The 15,067-nt window shown below is 41.6% G+C and overlaps 1 non-coding gene across 1 annotated transcript; it reads left to right on the top strand.

Annotated features, from left to right (window-relative positions):
- The first annotated feature begins 14,520 nt into the window (after window positions 1–14,520).
- TRNAA-AGC lies at window positions 14,521–14,593 on the top strand. Its single transcript has one exon. It is a non-coding gene; the product is annotated as a tRNA-Ala (tRNA).
- Window positions 14,594–15,067: the final 474 nt, after the last annotated feature.

Genomic DNA, 15,067 nt, shown 5'->3' on the forward strand with positions numbered 1-15,067 from the left:
ACGGAAACTCTGGAGGTAGAACTTGTTTCCAATTACTCCTGAAGTTGCCAAGGAAAGCAAACCTCACTTTCAGAGAGTTCTGCCCCTTGGCTTCTGCTGCAATGACCATTCAGCTTCAGTAACATCTGTGTGTCCTCAACAGCTCTGAGAAACAGTACGTTTCTGTCAGGTACCCAAAGAGGTGTTGAAGAGCTGGAGTTAAGTACTTGGTCTTGACAGTCTGATGAAATAGGATTTTTCATAAAAAGTCCTAGTGGTTGTATTTCATCAAAAATAGGAGCAGATACTGCTGCCTTCAATACTTGCCTTTTCCTGTTTTTATACTAACACACACGTCATCAGCTGTGTCTTGAAACACTGATTTGGAAAAATAAATTTAGTTTATTGTATTAACAAGGCTGCAAGGATGCGTAAACCAAACTACACTTTATATGACAGTTTGCCAGAGTTGCTCACCCATATCTAATTACCAATGTGGCAACAAAGGTGAGATTAGGGCATAATCGTGTCTTCTGCTTGGTGACTTTCACTATAGCAAAGAGAGCAGTAAAGGAGTGTTGCAGTGCATGTAGTTTTAGTTTTGATAGCTTGGGTAATATTAATGGTCACCGTAAAATGAAATAACACAGGTGTTGCCATGACAGAGGTACTGGGGGAAAAATCCTACGTCCTTGATAATCTCCTCACAGCCTGTGCTGAAACACTGGCCGCTGTGCTCCCCAGTGAAATCAGAGCACCCAGCTGGGGTCACCCTGATGAAAGCCTGCTGCCCAGATGCAAGCTAGCACCAGCCCTCTGTAACAAAGGACACCAGATCCCAGCAGCTGGTGCTCCTCAGGTTTGTAGACAGTTGTATTTTGTAGAAATATAACATTCAACACATCCTCATATGAATCTTGTGTGTTCTTCCTCTTTGGTATCTTCCAAACAAGTTCTGTGTGTCTCTGCTTATCACTTCCAGCTGGTCATTAACAGGGTAGTTGCACATCTTGTATAATTTAAAGTGCATATCAGCTCAGAATGCTTGTAATAAAATATAGATTAATTCCTTAACAACAACAACAAAATCTATGCAGAAAACTATTGCCTTTACAGCAGAGTGGAACTTCATGTGAGAATCTCCTTCAGGGCAGTGAAATGATCTTTTGATATTTTTTCATGTAAATCTCTGCAGACTTTTTTTTTTCCTTTTCCTTTTGTAGAAAGAAAATAAAAATTTTAAAATAGCCAGAAGGCAAAATATTAACACATTTTACATTTGAACAAGTTCTTCTGATTTCTTTCATAAATACCATCAGTGCCAAAAGGGAATTCTGCACTTACATTCTGAAGCATCAGTGTGATCATATGATTCACACTAAAATTCAATCTGAATAGCAGTGTTTTATTGTGGTATTACAAAAAAAAAAAAAAAAAAAAAAAAAAAAAAAAAAAAGCTGCCCCAAGGCTGGCAGCTTCTTCTTTGCAGTATGGAGAAAGATTTTTCTCTGTAGGACATGGTATAAAGCTGTATTATAAATGTGTTCAGGTACCTGCACACACAGTTGATGTAAGACACCTTATGCTTTTGTCAGAGGTATGTGACACTGTAGCAGACACAGATTTAAGTGGGAGAAGCAGATTTCCATTCAGGACAGTATGACTGAGTCTATCCTGGTCTGAAAGAGCAATGTTAGTGTGCATGTATCCTGCCCGTGCCCTCCACCTACTCCTGTGCATGGGGTAACAGGGCTGTGACCAAGCAGTGCCCTCCTCCCTGCAAGCACCAAAACCATGCCATGCATGCAGAGCACATGGGCTGCAGCACTGAGCAATGCTCTGTTTTCCCTGGCAGACTTTATTCTCTGCTGTCCTGCAAGGTGCATGTGCTTGGGCCCTTCAATACCGAAGGCCACCTGTTTGCAAGCAACCAGACCAGTCCAGGCACTATCCTTGTGTATACATCATTGTGCAGACAGCTTGCTCTTGTGTAACGGGCCCAATTCTCTTCCAACTTGATGTGTTTTGCATCTGGCAATGCAAGGGGATTGATGCATAGGTGCACAAGCACAGAGCAGGTCCATGTCAGGCACATTTCTGTTTTTCCCCAGCATCGTTGCCAGTGAGGCAGCATGGTTTGCAGAGGAAGGTACTAGAAGTGTAAAGTATCACAAAGATCACAGCTACTGCACTGTGGAACAGTTTGGGTCCACTTACAGCTCCTTGTAGTCCCAATCCACCTTCTTCCTTTGTGATTCAAGGTTACAAGTAGAACAGCATCCCCTGTAGCAGAAAGGAGATGACTCTGCTGTAATTACAAAGGGGACTTTTGAGATCAAAAGATGTAAACAGCTTCTCATAAGTGTGTTATCCTGCAAATTCCCCAGCCAACTGAATGCTAAACTGTGCCCTGCTGGGATGCAAAAAAAATTTGAAAGGCAAAGAGCAGAGGTCAGAGTGATGTCTCTTTGGGCACTGGCTGAGATACTGGCGTACAGTGAGCTCATGAAGTAGCCCAAGGCTCAGTGCAAGCATCATTCATACAGCTGCAGGGACCCAGGAGCATGCATCACACCAGCCTTGGGGATGAATCCAGCTTCCAACACTTTGCCAGGTGTCAGCCCGTGCAAAAGGGAGAACCTCCAGCAAGAACAGGGCAACGGAGCTGCTGGTTTCCATTCTGGTTTCCATCCCACAGAGCAGGGCTGTGGCCCTGCCACCTGCAAAGCTTGCCTCAGGTGCTCACGTGTGGGCACGCCAGTGCCAATTTTATGAGATGCTTGCATCGATATGCACCCTCAGACCTCACTATTCTAAAATTGTGTCCCAGCCCTTCACCGAGGCTTTAAAGAGCATTGTTAACTCCATATGTGTCTTTTGGCTCCCTGCTTTTTATTTCTGTGTTTTATCTGCTGGCACCCTCCAAGTGTTAAAAGTTGCATTTAACCTTGTCAAAGGAGGACTGCTTCTATTTTAAATTGAAGCATTTTGTGCAAAAGTCATATTTTGCTTGCAGCATTTCCTTATGGCTAAATATTTCTGTTGGAATTCCCAAATGACAATGTAAAAACACTCCAATGAGCTGAGGAAGAGCAACTTCTGCTCTGGAAGGAAGTCTGATGATATCCTTGATACCTTTAATTGAAACTATTTTATGTCCAAGACAAATGAAGGGTTAACAGCAACATGCATATTTATGACAGATTTAGCCTTTTATATTCTTTTACAACATTTTTCTGAGCATATCATGATTCCCTCAAATTTCTATGGTTAAATCTCTTGGGCTGTTTTATTGTACAAATTGCCATATTCCATAGAGTGAGTGACAAGATTCCCCAGGCTGAAGCATCACCTCCTCACCCTGGGGCTTAGCTGTCATTGCAGAGGCAAGTTGCACATTGCAGCTACTATTCTTTGCCTGGGCAAGCGTGTACTTCACCTGCTTGGGTTTATTTAATTTATTCCTTGAATATGTCGGTGTGAAACTCTAAGATCTGCTTTCTCCTGGACCTGACTGGGCATTCTCAAAAGAAAAAGTTAAACTTGCAAACTTCTTGCACTGAGAGAGCTGAAGTAGATTAGATTGTTTTGGATTTGTTTAATCTGAACTACAAGCTCATTGCTTTGGGATCTTGGAATAAATTCCTTTGTTATCATGCAGGAGGGCATCTCTTCTGCAGAGTCCCATAACAAATCTTGGCCGTTACGTGACCACATACTCAGAAAACACCTTTGCTTTTCTCAACTGCAATTCTTTGGGTGTTTTCTTCCCATAAAAATTGGCTTCAATTTGATTTGAGACAAAATATGAAAATATCCAAATTCCCCCAAAATAAAAATCCTGCTTGCTTAGCTCTTCTTTCTGCAGAGATCTGTACAATAAAGTTTTAAGTAAAATTAGTAGAAAGAGAAATAGCAGAGGGAGAAGCATGACTAAGCAGATTGAAGAGAACATCACTGTCTACCTGCAGTATTTTTCAACATTTGTCCTAAATCTGTTTTAATGCCTATGGGGAACTGCTCTATTCATACAGAAGGACAATAGAAGTGGCCTGAAGTGATTTTTGCCCTAAAGAACCAACCTTTGAATGTAGCCTGGCTAGGTAAAACCTGGCCATCAGCTTTCAGTGACTATTAGGAAAACAACCAACCAACCAACCAACCAAACATATTTTCTCATTATCTTGAAGCTCTTCAAATATATTCTTCTTGGTCTTCAGGTTATATTAGAAAATGCTACTGTCAAATGAACTTTTCAAACCAAAATGGAGCTTTTTTCATTTTTAACAGTAAAAACTAATAAAAGATATTGTTTCTGCCTAAACACAGTGGTAACAAAAGACACCAGCAATATACCTGACACAAACTAATCTCTATCCCTTTGAAATAAATGGCTACCTAATGGAATAGTTGCTCTTTTATAGGTCTTCCTTTTGAATAGAGATACTGAATGAATCCTCATTATCTATTCCTTCCATACTTATTCAAAGAGTGAAAATATATGACAGGTGGGCACAATACATGGAAGATGTATTACTGCATAGCTGTAATCCAGTACACTAAGGTCATTACTTCAGCTGCGACTTAACTTGGTAATGGAGATAGGATAAACAAGAAAGGAAAGAACCATACTTTTCCTTGAATATCTCAGAAAATAACACTGTATATTATTTTTGATTCAGAGACACCTATGTAACTACTTTTTTTTTAAAAAAAAAAAAAAATTCTTTTCCTGAAAAAAAAAAAAATAATGGTGTGAAAAGCAGCCATTAATGAAACAGACCGGTTTCTCCTGGGCTGAAAAAGATACGATGAGGCCAAGATTGTTCAGCTGATGAACCCGCTTCTGTAATCTGTTTTGGATAACATTGTTATAACAGCATCAAAAGCATGCCTATGTGAAAGATATTAATGATTTCTTCAGAAACAAAACATGAAGAACAACTGTCTGGAAAGAATGTAATTGATCATATATTATGGGGAATTAAAGGCAGTGTTGGGGGTGTTACAAACTTTTCATTACATTAAAATGAAAAACGACCATTATGGGATGAGAGGGATTGAACTTTGTACTGAAAACATCATGCATTCATCTATTTATTTAAACCATGCTTCCTAGATGACTCAGCCCTTTGTTAGGGTTGTCTAAGCCTATTACCTCCTTTTCCAGTTGCCTTTTTTTTTTTTTTTTTGAGAAATTTCAACTGACTGAGCCGTATTTTTTATTTGATCTCTACCTCACCCTGAATTTTAACATTAAATGTGATTTTAAGAAGTTCAGACATAATTGAAAGGAATGCTAGGACCAGGAAGCAGATTCCTCAGTACCTGATGCATTTTCCACTATAAAGCACTTGTGGTAAGCCTCCTGTTCGGTGGAGGTATATGAGACTTGGCAAGAAATTTGGTTCTAGGTTCACTAGGCTTCTGCTATTTCCTCGGGCGACACCTACCTGTATTAGAAACCCCAGAAACTCACAAGATACACAGGTTTTCCTGCAATTGCTCAATGCAGATGAAAATGACAGCAGCCTTAAGGCTACCCAGCATTTATGCTGAAAGACTGGACCTGCCTACAGACATCCAGCAACCCATAAAAATGCGAGACTGAGATTGCTGTTTCACATAAAAATGGCTCTGTGTGTCATTCCCAGTGCTCTGTTCCACATCACACATTCAGGTATGTCCTTCGTGGCTATGGGATGTATCACTCCATCGTGGTCCTACACAAGGACTGCAAGACAAATTGGCTATTTGGCTGTTACGGTGACGGAGGACATTCTCCTGCTTCTGTATTGGATGACAAGGATAAATCTTTAACCGTGTGTAAGTACACTTCACCAGCTGCCAGCAGAGTAAGAGTACATTAGAAAAACAACTTGATAAGCATATTGATTAATGAGCACTTGGAACGGTTCAGTTAAAGACTTAATTCAGATTTGTTATAATTCTGATTACTATGCGCTCATAAATGCTCTCATAATCCATAGCTATAACCAAACTATTAGAAACACTGGGAATTAGCATAGTGAGACAGCAAATGAGCCGCTGGATCATGCTGACAACATGCTATGCACTAGTCATATTTTTTTTTTCCTTTTTAAAACAGTGATCATTGTGGGATTAAATGGGTCAAAATGACGAAGCAGCACAGGTTTGAAAGAATTTGCATTTCCTATGTCACACCAAATGGCTGGCTTTCAGAGTGTGCCAGTTAACCAGTTTGCCTCTCTTTCCAGGTTTCAATCAGTTTCTAGATAGTTCTGCAAAAGTTTGGGGTTGAACCTTGTTGAACCTATTTCAGAAAGTTATGAATCTTCTGAGAGAATGTATAAAAAGACCAAAACTGAGGTAAAAATAAGACACCAAAAAAAAAAAGGATTTAAAAAAAAAGTTATGCCACCTTTTAAAAAGTAGTAGTACTGAAGGAGTAATGAAGTAGTATTTCAATGTTACTACTTTCAATACTAGTTGAAAGTAGTAGCATTGAATACACTAATCTTTCAATACTGTTACTTCCACCACTAATACTGACCTAGATGAGGTTAAAATGCAAGGCTGCAGATAGAAAGAAACACCTGATCTTCCTTCTCTTCATCTCCTAGAGAGGATCTGAAACCTCCTGTCCTGCACCTGCCTCCCACCTGCATTCAGGGCATGCTGTTGAGGAGCCCACACAGAGAGAAGGCCTTCGGGGCCAACCAGCAGGCATGGGGATGTGGGGGCTCAGCTCTGGGACAGTGATGGTGCAGAGTGGAACAGACCAGAGAGACAAATTCAAAAACACAAATACTTGTCTGACTGGCAATGAGAGCTGGCCTTTCTCTGCTACCTCAGGTACAAGGTTTTTGCAAGTTCACCTCCAAAGAGCATCTCAGCTGGAAACCCAGGTGCCAAAGATACTCATTTAGAACGGATGACCCACAGCTCTTTTAGGTGTAGGACCTGCTCTCAGAGCTTGGGAGTTGGCAGACCTGGGCAAATGAGAGCCCCAGCTCTGCCGCTGTGACACCCACAGGTCAGGCTGCGTCCTGCTCAGGGGACTGACCTTCAGGAAAGTGTGCAGGTCCTGGAAAGATCCCACCAGCTGCTCTAAGTCAGCAGTCTGCTGAATCCAGCACATGGGTCAAAGCTGGCATGGCTTTCTGCGTAATTCTGTTAATTCCTTGGAGATTTGCAAAGCTTCATGAAAAACGCCATGTTTTCCCAGTGGCCATCTGTTATGAGCACATAAGATTGCCTGTGCTCGTGGCTAGCAGGTCAGCTGCTGGATGGGGTTTCTTATCATATCCCTTCAGAGATGGGATCAATCTTTACAAGTAGAGTAGAGTAGAATAGAATAGAATAGAATAGAATAGAATAGAATAGAATAGAATAGAATAGAATAGAATAGAATAGAATAGAATAGAATAGAATAGAATAGAATAGAATAGCTCAGTTGGAAGGGAACTACAAATGCCATCAAGAACAACTGCCTGACCACTTTAGGGCTAACCAAGAGTTAAAGCACGCCATTGAGGGCATTGTCTAAATGCCCTCATCAACCACCTCTCTAGGAAGCCTGTTCTAGTGTTTGACCACCTTCACAGTAAAGAAGTTTTTTGTAACATCCAGTCTGAACCTCCCCTGATGCAGCTTTGTGCCACTCCCATGCGTTCTATTGTCATTTACCAGGGAGCAGAGACCGGCACCTCCCTCTCCACTTCCCTTCCTCAGAAGGTTGTAGAGAGCAATGAGGTCACCTCTTAGCTTTATTTTCTACAGACTAGACAACCCAAGCCTCCTCAGCTTCTCCTTGTAAGAAGCAAAAGTTCCTCTCAGATCACATCCAGATGTTCATTGCAGGCAAGGAAATACAGACCACATGGCAGTGGCTCTTCCAACTATCACACTTGACCAGGCTTTGCTCAAGTGTTGTATGAGAAGTTTTAAAAAGTGAGAAGCAGCGGCCACAGTTCCTCCCAACACACTGTGTGGGGGCTTTTCAGGAGACGTGACACAGGCACCTCCGTGCGCTCTCAGAAATGCACATGCCGAGATCAGAGCTGCTGTTGTTGCAGCTGCTGCCTCACACACACAGCACTTTGAAGCCTGTGTTTGAGCTTTTGGTTTGGGATTTGTCATGGGCCAACTCGGAACAAGGAGGGGAGGATGGCTCAAGGCTTGCATCTTGCCTTGCATGGGTGGAAAGATGGGGGTGAAGGCTAGAAATGCAGGTAAAGGAGGAGGAATGAAAAAATATGGAGTTCAGAGGGAGACACTTGGTTGCAGGAGATGGGGAAGAATAGGGAAGTAGACAGAGATATGGGGCTGGGATCCGGACAAGAGGAATTGAATTGCCATATAAGTGGTCAGAGAAGCTGATACTGACCAATTTGTTTTGGGAAGCTTTTGTAGGCACTTAGAAGGATGCCTTACAAAAAAAAGTGAACAGCTCAAGGTGCTGTTGCTTTCTGTTAACCTGGAATTCTTCTAGAATGCCTGGCTGGAGACTTGCATCCAGGCACTATAGAGGTGATTAGTATGCCATTCAGTGTTATTCAGATAGCTATATCATTCCTATCAGGGTTAATGATAACATGAATTTAGACAAGCCTCTGATGGGTTTTTGTAGTTGCTCTTATTCCCTAGAGACAGGACTTCATCCATGCAAAACCCACTTGGGTAAGACTGCAATGAAAGGACATTTTATGGCAGCACAAACCCTTCTGTAAGTCACTCTTCCAACAATGATTAGACAATTCTTTTCCTAGTGTATTGCCTAAGTCTTCTGTATGCATGGAAAACCTTTTGCTAGTTGTCAAATGACTGTTTCTAAGGCTCTAAGGATCTGTTACATTTGGAATAAACCTACAACTTGCTTAACCTTGTTCTTTCTGTGCCCTAAGGCCTCAGGGCTGCTGGAGGCACGATGTAAAAATGCCTTGCCAGGAGCATGTTCACCCTGGGGAGCCATGGCAGGAGACAAGGCTCTTGGTGGCATTGTGAGAAGTATATGTGCCTCCTCTGTTCATCAGCACCTATTGGAAGGCACTGTTGGATGGGTTCCCAGCATTAATTTGCAATAATCACAATCATTTACATTCAGGCCTTAATTAATGAATATCTGGATGTGTATGGGATGAGGTGATGTGGAGAGGATATGCAGGGTCTATTTCTGCCCCTTTTCATTCTGGTAAAACTCTGCTCATGACTCACTGCTTATTACTGTCTCCTGGCAATGTATGAAGAAAGAGATGTACAGCAGAACAAAATGTTTCTTACTCTGATTATTTGCTTCTTTTTAACAGCCCAGTACCTCCCTTACCACAGCCTGGTAAAGGGGTTCCTTACAATTTTAAATCCTCGAAGTGTTTTTGTAAGGAAATGTTTGAGCATATGACTACCTCAAGGTTATTTGAGTTTTATCAAGTTATCGTCTCAGTGCTAAATGGTTGTTGGAGGGATAAGGGGGTAGAAAGTCCTTTTCTGTGGGATGTGCCATCCCAACCTGGCTGCTGGAGCTGTTTAAAATCTCTGACCTGGTAACCACTGAAGCCCACCTATATCTCTGTGTGCTGTCATGCATGGCTGCTGCTTCCAAATGCAGGACAGGTATGCCAGCGGCATTCTTCCCACTGCATGGGAGTCCTAAGGACCTCTTCCAGCTCTATTTGCTGGCCCAGTTGAACAGCACAGGGTGCTGAAGGCATCTCAGCAGCATGGGCACAATGGAGGAAAGGTGACCTGAGCTTGGGGCAGGCCATCTCCCAAGGGAGAAGCATCGATGGGCCTGTGGATACACCTCAAATGTTGGTTGAGCTGGGTTAGGAGGAAGAGTGCTGGGAAGTGCTGGGACGATAGCTGGATACGTGCAAAAAATACAAGGTTGGCATCTGGTCTGACTAACAGAAACACACTAAAATTATCCTAGGGAAGAAGCATTTCAAGTTACTCATTTACAGCTGGCACACATTTTATATCTGACAGTAGGACAAAGCACTGTAAAAATACCCTTAAGAATGTGAATCTCTGCTCTGATTTGCACTTAAAAGGCAACATCTGATTAGTGTCTGTATTTTATTAGCAGAAAACTGAGAGGATGAAAGCTTCTCAGATATTACCTTTATTGTACCAAATACTTTTCAGAGTATACTGTGGAAGAAAATGTCACATTTCATTAAAGTGGATCATTCATATACCACGCAGGACTTGGCAGCGGTTTATAGACCCAGTGGTAATTTTCAATGTTGCCCATTTTTTAGTATCGAAGATCATTTTAAAAATGCTTCTGATGACCTCAGACTAGATCAACTGGTGCTCACTGGTCTGTGTGTCGACGTGTGCTGTTGTGCACCAGCTGTGGGGCTGCTTTAGGTATAAGCAGCTCAGTTGCTGTGTCAGCAGTTATCACACAGTCCAATTTTAATAGGCTTGGTTACACAGCACATTCCCAGACCTTCCAGCTGTGCCTCATGAAAATGTATGCTGACACTCATTCTGGTCTCAGCATAACCCCTGCTTTGGTGTTACTTTATTAGTATTATTATTATTTATTATTATTATTATCTATTATTATTATTATTATTATTATTCTACTTACAAGTAATCTCAGTATTTCAGATATATGAAATGTCAGATATGTTGAGGATAATATCCAATCACTGCAAGGTTTCGCCTCTATTAGTTGTTTCTGTGTGCTTCATTTAATCTGTTTGCTACCCATTAGAAAGGCTAGCAAAACATTTGGTTCTTGAAGAGTTGAGTGCTTCATTTTATCTGATGCAACTGAATCAGCAGGGCAATAATTTACAATGAAGAACTTGTTTGGCAGTCTTGGGCGTTTTTTTCATGGATTGTCTTTGAACAGACTGTAATTTTCTTGAATTTATTAATTATTCAAAATGTTAATGACTTTGGGAGATTGATTATGAGCAATTTTATGTGAGTATTTGGTATTCAGTATACAACTTCTAGGGCCATTACTTCGTTGTGTAGGTAGATAAAGGAGCATAGTTTTCTCTGTATTGTTAACAAAAGATGCTGAAAAATGTCATGAGAATTTTGCTCAGAAGATAAGAGCTTGGGAAAACACAAGAAAAAAGATCAGAACATTTACCCCTAAAATCCTGGCAGATAAAGTGTTTTCCTAATAATAATTTCTGAAGTAAAGGTTATTGTCAAATCTCTTTTGTTTACATATAGGATGTTCATTTCTCAAGATAACTCACACACAAAGCAATTGGGTGTGTGCATGTAGTCCTCATGAGGGTGTAATACAGCTTAGGTCATGGTTGCCTTGTGCTTTGGTGAGAGGCATGTTTCTCCAAACAATATATTCTGCCATTGCTGTCAGTCTGCAAATTTATCTCAAGGTTACTGTGAAGGTGAAGGTGACTGGATGCAGTTTCTAGTTCCGAAGAGTGCCGTCAGATGCTTGTACACTTTGCTGGTCTCTGAACATTTGCTTTCTAATTCTACTGAAGCACAAAAGGCTTTAATTCACAGTTAATGAGCATTTTGTGGGATAACAACCTCAGTTCTTGAACAGCAAGTGGCTTGAAACAGGTGTTCAACAAATTAACTTTTAAAGACATTTGAATAGTTAATTAGGAAATATTTGGTGATGCTTCCTTCGATCTGCTCTTGCCTACTTTTGCTTTAAGGGGGAGAGGAGAGAGGGAAAGCATTTGCTGTGAGGTAGAAGTACATACTTCTTGCATCATTTAAATGTAGATCTGATTTTTGATTTAAAAATTCAGTGTTAAAAAATCACGTTTTAATTGCTGTATATACTTTCTATATATTTAATTCCCATACTCTTGACATTTTGGCCAGTCTGGGAAGCAGCCGTGTGGGTGGCTGCTGCTGGCTGGAGCTTTCCCCCTGTACCAGACAGGAATCTCTACAAGCTCTGCACCTCCTCAGTGTAACTTTTCATTGCTTTGACTAGCAGGTCTACTGATGGATTTCCTTAAAAAGCAGACTGCTACCCAGATCTTAGAGTAATGTGATGTGTGCTGAGGCTCTCTGTAGCTGTTGAGGTGAATGAAGAGCACTTACATTTCTTCTTCTGGCTCTGCACAAGCAAAGCTAAATGAAGGGTGCAGACGCTGCAGAGGACTGCCAGCTTAGCACAGGAAAGAGTCACGGCACAGCCTGTGGGAGCATGTGAGAGCTCCCATCTGCAGTTCTTTCCCAGTCATGCTCAGGATGTTTTTTTTCCACTAAATGTCCAGTTGTTGCTTTATTTCTTTTCCCACAACCTTCCACCATCTGGCTTGTATTTAAAAGACACAGTTTAGTTCAACACATTAAGTTTCAGCTATGCAGGCTGCAATAGCTTCTGCTCTCCAGGAACTGGTAAAGCATCATGTGTCAGCTCTCAGAGAAAGACAAGGGTTAGTTGGTTAGAAAATGAGCAGAGAAGCAAAAGCTATATACCTTAAGGTTGATAGAAGTTAATCCATTTTAAACTCCTTACATCATTTAAGCCTCTTGGGACAGGGATTTGTCTTTAAGTCCCTGCAAAATATCATGTCATATCCATTCTGCTCTATAAAAAATGAGTAAAACCCATAAAATTCCACAGTCATGCTAGAAATCTATGGGACACCTACATTTGGTTTGCGTTGAAACCCCAGTAAACCTGATCTGGTTCTTCACAGTAGACACTGAAGTGAAAATTCATCGTTAGCAGTGCTCTGGCACTTCCCTAGCTGTACTTCAGAAATAGGCTGAACTGGGTATGCTTTATGGAAAAAAAAAAAAAGGAATTTGTATAATTGTGTTCAAGATTATGATTTCCAATTTAGAGTATCTGTATGTGAGCTAAGGGCATGCTGCAGGTGCTTGACTGCATGTTTCTGCAGTAGAGCTGCTCAGTCACTCAGCTGTGGCAATCTGTGACCACACACGGGACCCCCAAGTCCCCCTGGGGTGGCAGGGGAAACCAGGTCTGATAATCTGGAGCACCTCACATGAGGTGCATTTGATGTCTATGTTTGGGACAAATTAATCCATGATTAGGTATATGAGCTCCCACTATAGGCAGGGGACATTTTTTCTGTGCAGTTGGGAGAAAGGCCAGAGAGCAATTTGGTCACCCTGAAGTAGACTCCTAGGTGCTTGGGCTGTTTTTTCTTGTCTCACCATCAGCCTTTCTAAAAGCTGGTCAGAACCACTCCTTTGGATGCCTGGGCCGTGCTGCACCTGGCAGGATGGTCACGAGTCCATCTGTGTGGTGCAGAGAGCATCTTCCAGCCCCTCAGGTCTGTCGCATTCACCAAGGCTCTCCGGTTGACAGCTGTCTAGCTACATGCCACAGAGGGGTTACTGCATCTCAAACACCACTTTTTCAAACATTGCTATTGCAACACACATTTTTCTGTGTGTGGTCTTCCTTCCTGACAAAGAGCAAGGTAAGTGAGCAAGAATGTGCAAGAATGTGTACAAGTATAAGCACGTACTTGTGACTGTGGCATACAAATACTGTAAGGAAAAAATACAGTTTCTGTTGCCATTAAAGCTGTCTAATAATTTCCATTTCCTTTTTACAGATGCCTCTGAAGCTGAGGTTTATATGAGTTAAATCTTTGTTTGCAAATTCTGCAACAGACTCTACTGCTTTGACTTCCTGTGCTGTAAAGTCCTGCTTCTTCTGTGCACATACTTCTGGGCCAACCGGAGGTCAACAGATAGTTCCTAAGAAAGCTCTTGATGGCTTTTCTTTTCTTCCCCTGACATATAAAGTTCTCTCTCTCTGAACACTACAGAAAAAGCGCAGTAACAGGAAAAGTACAAGGAAAATGGAACTGTAGATTTAAAGGTAAAAGTCAGGAGTAATCTCTCTCTATTGTGATACAGGGTACACACAGCTGTCTGGCTGGCTGAGTTTTGGAATGCACTGAAATATAAGCAGAGGCTTGTTCTTTGTCTTTCACTTTTAACTTGACAAGATCCTCAAACGTATTTTTATAGTTTCCTTCCTGGTATGCTCCCAGAGATAAGTACTTGCTTGAAGTAAATGGCAGGCCTGCACTAGCTGGAAGAAAGCTTCTCCTTACACTCTGTAATAGAAGCAACAGAATTTGCTCCTGATTCCTTTGTTGAGCCACCAGAGATCATAAAAAGAAAAGCCAAAGGATAATGCATTTCTAACTGGTGCACTCCTGGCTACCCTGTGTATGGTATGAAGAAATTTAAAAGCTCATACGCAGTGCAATACTCAATCATACACTTGATCATGAGGTCTAATAAAAAAAGGAGGATTACAAGCTCTTCTTTGTTTCACATGGGAAAATATTTTCTGTTTCATTTATTATACTGAGTTTTCCTGCATAGATACTCCTAATACAGGTCTGTCATGTTCCTCCATTCTCTTTCATATTCACATAATTAAAAACAAAAAAAAACAACAAAAAACAAACAAAAACAACAACAACAACAACAACAACAACAACAAAAAAAAAACAGACCTTTTCTGATATATTTAAAAATTATTCTTGCAACAACAACACTTTTCAAAGCAGTTTACTATTTTATTTAGCCCAGGGAATTTAGGGGGAATTAGCTCAAATGGTAGAGCGCTCGCTTAGCATGCGAGAGGTAGCGGGATCGATGCCCGCATTCTCCATTTTGCACTTTGAGTTGGCTGAAGGGAAGGAGCCAGAGAGTTGAGGTCAATGGGATGGAGCCAAGTTGGAGTCCTGTGTCTAGTGGAGTCTCTCAAGGGTCGGTACTGAGACCAGCGTTGTTTAATATATTCATCGATGACTTGGATGAGGGAATGGACTGTGCTGTCAGCAAGTTTGCTGATGACACTAAACTGGGAGGAGTGGCTGACATGCCTGAAGGCTGTGCTGGATGGCTGAAGGACCTTGATAGGCTAGAGAAACTTAATGAAATATAACCAGGGCAAGTGTAGACTCCTGCATCTGGGCAAGAACCCCGGACACCAGGACAGGCTGGAGACTACCCTGCTTGAGAGCAGTGAAGGGGTGAGGGACCTGGGGGTCCTGTCCTGGTGGACAGCAGGATGACCATGAGACAGCACTGTGCCCTTGTGGCCAGGAAGGCCAATGGCAGCCTGGGGGTGGTTAGTATGTTG

This window comes from Aythya fuligula, chromosome 1 (assembly GCF_009819795.1).
Source record: "Aythya fuligula isolate bAytFul2 chromosome 1, bAytFul2.pri, whole genome shotgun sequence".
Lineage (NCBI taxonomy): Eukaryota > Metazoa > Chordata > Aves > Anseriformes > Anatidae > Aythya > Aythya fuligula.